This window comes from Vombatus ursinus, unplaced genomic scaffold (assembly GCF_900497805.2).
Source record: "Vombatus ursinus unplaced genomic scaffold, bare-nosed wombat genome assembly UNPS02014789.1, whole genome shotgun sequence".
Lineage (NCBI taxonomy): Eukaryota > Metazoa > Chordata > Mammalia > Diprotodontia > Vombatidae > Vombatus > Vombatus ursinus.
In genome coordinates, this window is record NW_020954567.1 from 917268 (window position 1) to 922599 (window position 5332).

The following is a 5332-nucleotide window of genomic DNA, read 5'->3' on the forward strand; positions in this document are numbered from 1 at the left end:
GTGTCCCCAGAACCTAGCACAGTGCCCGGCCCAAATAGGTGCTTAATACTTCAAATGCCTTCTTTCCTAACAGCATTAATTAGTAGCTCTTTCCAAGAATGGATGCATCTAAATTCAGTCTGCCTGGGCTAAACACTCTAAGAGCCAAGCAGAGCAGAATTAAATAAGAGATACTACTGGGAAAGTGATGAAATCCCTCTTTCATGAGCAATCCATCTCTTTTTTCATGGGGACCAAATGCTTCTCTTATGCTACCCTAGATGTGGCAGAGGAAATATAGAAAAAGGTCTCATCCCCAACCAGCCACAGACAGAGCTCAGCTAAAGAATAGTGTAGGTGATGGGACTGTAGACCCTACCTAGGATCTCGATAAATCCAGAATAGTTTCTTCACTGGCTGAACTTTAAGGAGAAAGAGTAACTTGTTCCCTGTTTTGATTAAATTAGAAGATTCAAGTTGATTTGTGGATTGAGAGGTTATGTCCTAATGATTCTGCCTTCAGGTAGACCCACGCCATCACAGACAGATGAGAATTTTTTTCCCCCAACTTAAATTCATTTTGACAAGTAGTAATTAATGAATCAATGTTGGCTTGCAGATGAGAGTCTGGTGGGATGCCCAGGCTCTACACTTGTTTTTCTTCCATTCGATTTTTTGATTAAATGACTTAGATGAAGTCAATAACTTGGACGGAGACATAGAAGACATGCTTATCAAATTAATGAGCGATGTAAAGCTTGTAGGGATAGTTAATGTGCTGGATGATAGAATCAAGGTCCCCCAAAATCACGAGGCTAGAATTATAGATCCGAACAAATGATATAAATTGATGTAATTACTCCCTCTGCTGACAGATTGTAACCCCTCAGTGAGGCCTTTGTCAATCACTATCACTTCTGCATCTCTACTCTCACCTCCAAAAACACAAAGAACAACAATAATAATAATTGCCTGGTGGAAAGTTTTCAGGTGATGAGCCTCGCCAACTTAGCTAGATCTCAGATGATAGACGTAAAGTTCATTGCTAGATCTGTACCTAAACCTTTCCAGTCTAGTAGGACCTGCCACAGTTTGGCAGACGTAGCCTTGAGAAAAGCAGTGTCATTGCCAATCCATGATTATTCACCAGAGTAGGACTCTAATAGGGAGAGAGGAAGAAGGAAGGAAGGAAGAAAGGAAGGAAGGAGAAAGGAAAGGAGGAAGGAAGGAAAGGAGAAAGGAAGGAAGGAAAGAGGGAGGAAAGAAAGAAAGGAGGGAAGAAACAAAGGAAGGAAAGGAGGAAGTGGGGAAGGAGGAAGGAAGAAAAGAAGGGAGGGAGAAAGGAAGGGAGGGAGAAAGGAAGGAAAGAAAGGAGGAAAGAAGGAAGGAAGGAAAGGAGGGAGGGAGAAAAGATGGAAGGATTTATTAAATGTCTCTGTGCCAAGTGCTTTTAAAAATATTTTCTCTTTTGATCTTCACAACAACTCTGGGAGCTAGGTGGTCTTCTTTTTTTGAGGCAGAGGAAACTGAGGCAGAGAGTGGTGAAGTGACTTGCTCAGGGCCACAGAGCTAGGGAGCTACTGAGGCTAGATTAGAACCTAGATTTTCCTGACTTCAGGCCCAGCCCTCTGCCTACTGCAACAACTACCTGCTAGGTGGCAAAGTAGGGCTTGGCATTTATTTAACTGTCTCAAACAAGATAAGTTTAATAGAGATAAATGTAAAGTCCTACACTTAGATTTGATTGTAAAAGCCTAGAGTCACAAATAAACAGCAGCTAATATGAAAAACACCTGGAGGTTTGCAGTGAAGGCTAGCTCAATGTAAATCAACAATGCAAAGTCGGTGCCCCAAAGGCCAATGTCACCTTAAGTTACAGTTTAGGAGAGGGTGTGGATTTCAGAAGGTAAGAGCCTGACCCTACTGGTCACAGCACTTCTGGAGCATCTAGTTCTGGTCTAGGCATGACACTTTGAAAGGACATTTTCTAAAGCTGGAATGCATCTAGATTAGGGCAACCGGGTTCATAATGAGATTGGAAACAATGTTATATGAAACATGCCTGGATAAAGTACAGATGCATGTAGCCTGGAAAAGAAAATACTTAGAAGGGAATCAATTCCCGCCTTTAAATATGTGAAGGGTTGTCATATGGAATATCAGTATTACTGTGTGCAAGCCCAAAGGGCAATGTGAGAGCCAGTAGATGGAAGCCACTGGGAGTGAGGTTCTAGCTCAATATGCAGAATAACTTTTCTAACAATTAGAGCTATCTGGAAAGGGAATTGACTGCCTTAGGTGCTTAATAAATGTCTGTGTTCTTGTAGACTTAGGCTGGGAAAGGTTGAACAAAGGCTGAATGAGCACCTGTCCTGGTCCAGTGGAGCTGCTTTGGATACTTGGGCAGCCTGGCCATTGATGCCAAAAACAGGAGACCTTTGTTTTAGCTCATACACAAGGGAAGGCTTGGAGTGTTACGGGATGCCCAGGAGTGGGAGCACAGAACAGGGAGGCGGAGACAAGAAGATACCAGACCTGAGGTGCAGCGGTCATGGCAGAATGAGAAAGGGAGTTCATAGTTCTGCAGAGAAGATTATTGCGTGGTCTTAGTGCTCCCAAACTGGTCATGCCTCTTAAACAGTGGGACAGATGGCTGGGGTCCTGTCTCCTCTATCAGAGAAGGGGACCAAACCCCACTCTCATTGGGACTGGAGTCCTGCATGACTAAGGTGCCCACCCTGGTGCTGGGAACCAGAAGAATCAGTCCTAACACAAGGGTAGTGGGCTATAACTCTAGGGCAGTGGACAACAGGCAATACATGTTTCTGGCTATGCATTCATACTCAGAGAGCACTCACAGACTGGGAGAGGCTGAAACAACCTGTCTCTGGGTCAGCAATGAAAACAGGTAAAAAGTAGGAGATTGGTAATTAGGGGCAGGGATTCCTAATGCTAGCGCCTCTGATTGGTTTTCCACCTTTAGTGCCACAGGCAGGGAGCCACCCAATTAGCAAGGTTGCAGGGGGTATGTAAGGTTCTGGCACAGAGGATGGGATATGCCAGTTGTAGTTGCTTGTTAAATTTTAAGTGTGAGCATTTATACCTCGCAAATCGGCTGTGGCTACAAATCAGAACTTGATTTATTGTTTTGTTGATTGTCTAGACGGAACAAGGTGATGGAGAAAATGTTAATGATGTTGATTAAATTTAAAAGTGTGTTCTGCACTCATATTTTTTCCTCCCCTTTAGAGAACCAGTCATTAACCATTTACCAGGACATCCCTGGCTGTGACCCACCTTCACATCCTCTGATTAGTTGACCCTTTGGTCTCAAGTCATGACCTCCAATTTTGGAAACTCACTGTTACAGAAGCATATTCATTGTGACACAGATTTGAGAATCATGAAAAATAGAAATCCCCTACTGTATCCTACCCGCTTTACATTCCCAAGATAGCCATGTGGCCTGAGGCATGAGAGCTCTTGGATTTGATTCCCAGAGGTCCTGGAGGGCAGTTTGATGACAAGGCAGGTCACCGGCAAAACTTTCATTGGAAATTTTCTCTAAGTCAACTAGTTGATTTTTTTTCTTTAGTGAGAGATTGTTTGCTTTTCATACCAAAATATTATATTTCTGAAACTCAGCCATGGTAGAGCAGTCTCCAGAGATCTCTGAAGCAGGGAGAATGGCTGTACCCATACAAAGCTTGTCATCACCTTTGTCCGGCAAGGTATAGATTAACCTTGGCTTCACCTCAACAACTGGTACGTGCTTTCAGAATCTGTATGTCGCAAAGTTTGCCAGCTCACGCTCATACCTTTCTTATTGGTTTCAAATCTAGGTCTCTGTCTTTGGGGCATTAAAAAATGATAAATAAAAAAACTCCAAACAAAGTAGTTCTATGTGGGTAGCAAACTGACAAACTAAATCTGCCTTCTTGTGAGGGAAATATATAGCCCATATGTAGGTGCTTAGCACATTGTGGGTGACTAGTAATAACACAAGACAGCTAGGTGGCGCAGTAGATACAGCACTGGGCTAGGAATCAGGAAGACTCCTCTTCCAAAGTTCAAATCTGACCACAGACATTATCTGTGTGACCCTGGGCAAGTCACTTCACCCTGTTTGCCAATTGAGGCAAGCATCTGTAAAATGAGTAAAATGAGCTGGAGAAGGAAATAGCAAACCATTACGGTATCTTTACTGAGAAAGCCCCAAATGGGGTCACTGAGAGTTGGACGTGACTTAATTCAATAACAAAAGTAATAACACCAGCCACTCAACAAGTCTTTAATCCTAAAGTCCAGGAAGGCCTTCTTGTTAACATTGGAATGACAGGGGCCACGCAGACCTCCCAAGCCAACATAAAAGCCCCAAGTTTTCTTCTTCAGTGTCTTGGTAAAGTGCTTAGCACAGTTCCTAGCACATGGTAGGAGCTTAATAAGTAAATGCTTGTTTCCTTCCCCTACTATGTTCTGTGACTCCTAAAGCTAGCAGAGGCAGCCTGCAGAGTAAAAGCACCAGAGAATTATTGGCCTTGGCTTTTGGGGCCATTCCCCTTTTCTCTTTCTGGACTTCAATGTATTTCTCCACCCATCAACACCACCCACCATCTTTAAGCTGCTCCTGGGCTTCCTAACTTGTCTGTCTCTGGTTATGATTTGGCTTGCTGTTGTCAGGTTATGTAAAGGCAAGCAGGCTATTTTATCATTCTAAAAATAAGTTATGTCCTGTTTTATTATTGAGGGAAAATGCACACAGACAGATGGCTTTGTCACAGAAGCAATTTATGACCTGAACTTTCTGAGGACAACTCCATGGCCATTTAAACACTCCCTCTACTCAGGGGGGAAAAAAATGAGCCAGGCCGGGCAGCCTGAGGGCATTCTGACTTTACCTGTTATATAAACAGCCTCTCAAACTTCTCTTTAAAAGCCTCATTGAACTGAAAGATCTGGAGATTTCCCTTTTCCCCCTTTGCAGTAAACCAGGCTAGCCCACCCCAGATGGCAGGGCCGCCAGGGAAGCTCACTGAGAGGGTGGTAAGGGGAAGCTGAGTTTCAATCCTTGGGCTCTGCCTCGGCCTGGGGTGGGGGGATGCGCTTCTTTCTTTTGACTTGGGTGACCTGCTGTAGATAGCTGCTTCTCTGACCCCTTAGTTAGCTCCTTAACTGCATAACTGGGGACTAGGCAGCCCAGACAGGAGTCTGTCTGTCCCCTTTCAGCCTTTCCCCCCCTCCCCAAGTTAGAAAGGAGGGTGAACTTTACTTAGCTTGTGACACCATTTGCTTGGATTGCAGCCTGTTTCCTAATGGACATGCTTTCTGTTTGGCCTGATTTTCATTCTGCTAC

At 44.0% G+C, this 5332-nt stretch overlaps 1 protein-coding gene across 5 annotated transcripts in view; it reads left to right on the plus strand.

Moving 5' to 3' along the window:
- Positions 1 to 5332, plus strand: part of LOC114047482 (carboxyl-terminal PDZ ligand of neuronal nitric oxide synthase protein-like) — a 379736-nt gene that overhangs the window by 296897 nt on the left and 77507 nt on the right. Inside the window, exon 1 of one of the 5 annotated variants that reach the window (XM_027868305.1) lies at positions 3713 to 3744. The exons of the other annotated variants lie outside the window; for them this stretch is intronic. The gene's annotated coding sequence lies outside the window, so the exon portion shown is untranslated. Of the gene's footprint in view, positions 1 to 3712; positions 3745 to 5332 lie in introns of those variants that run through there. 5 annotated transcript variants of the gene reach the window in all.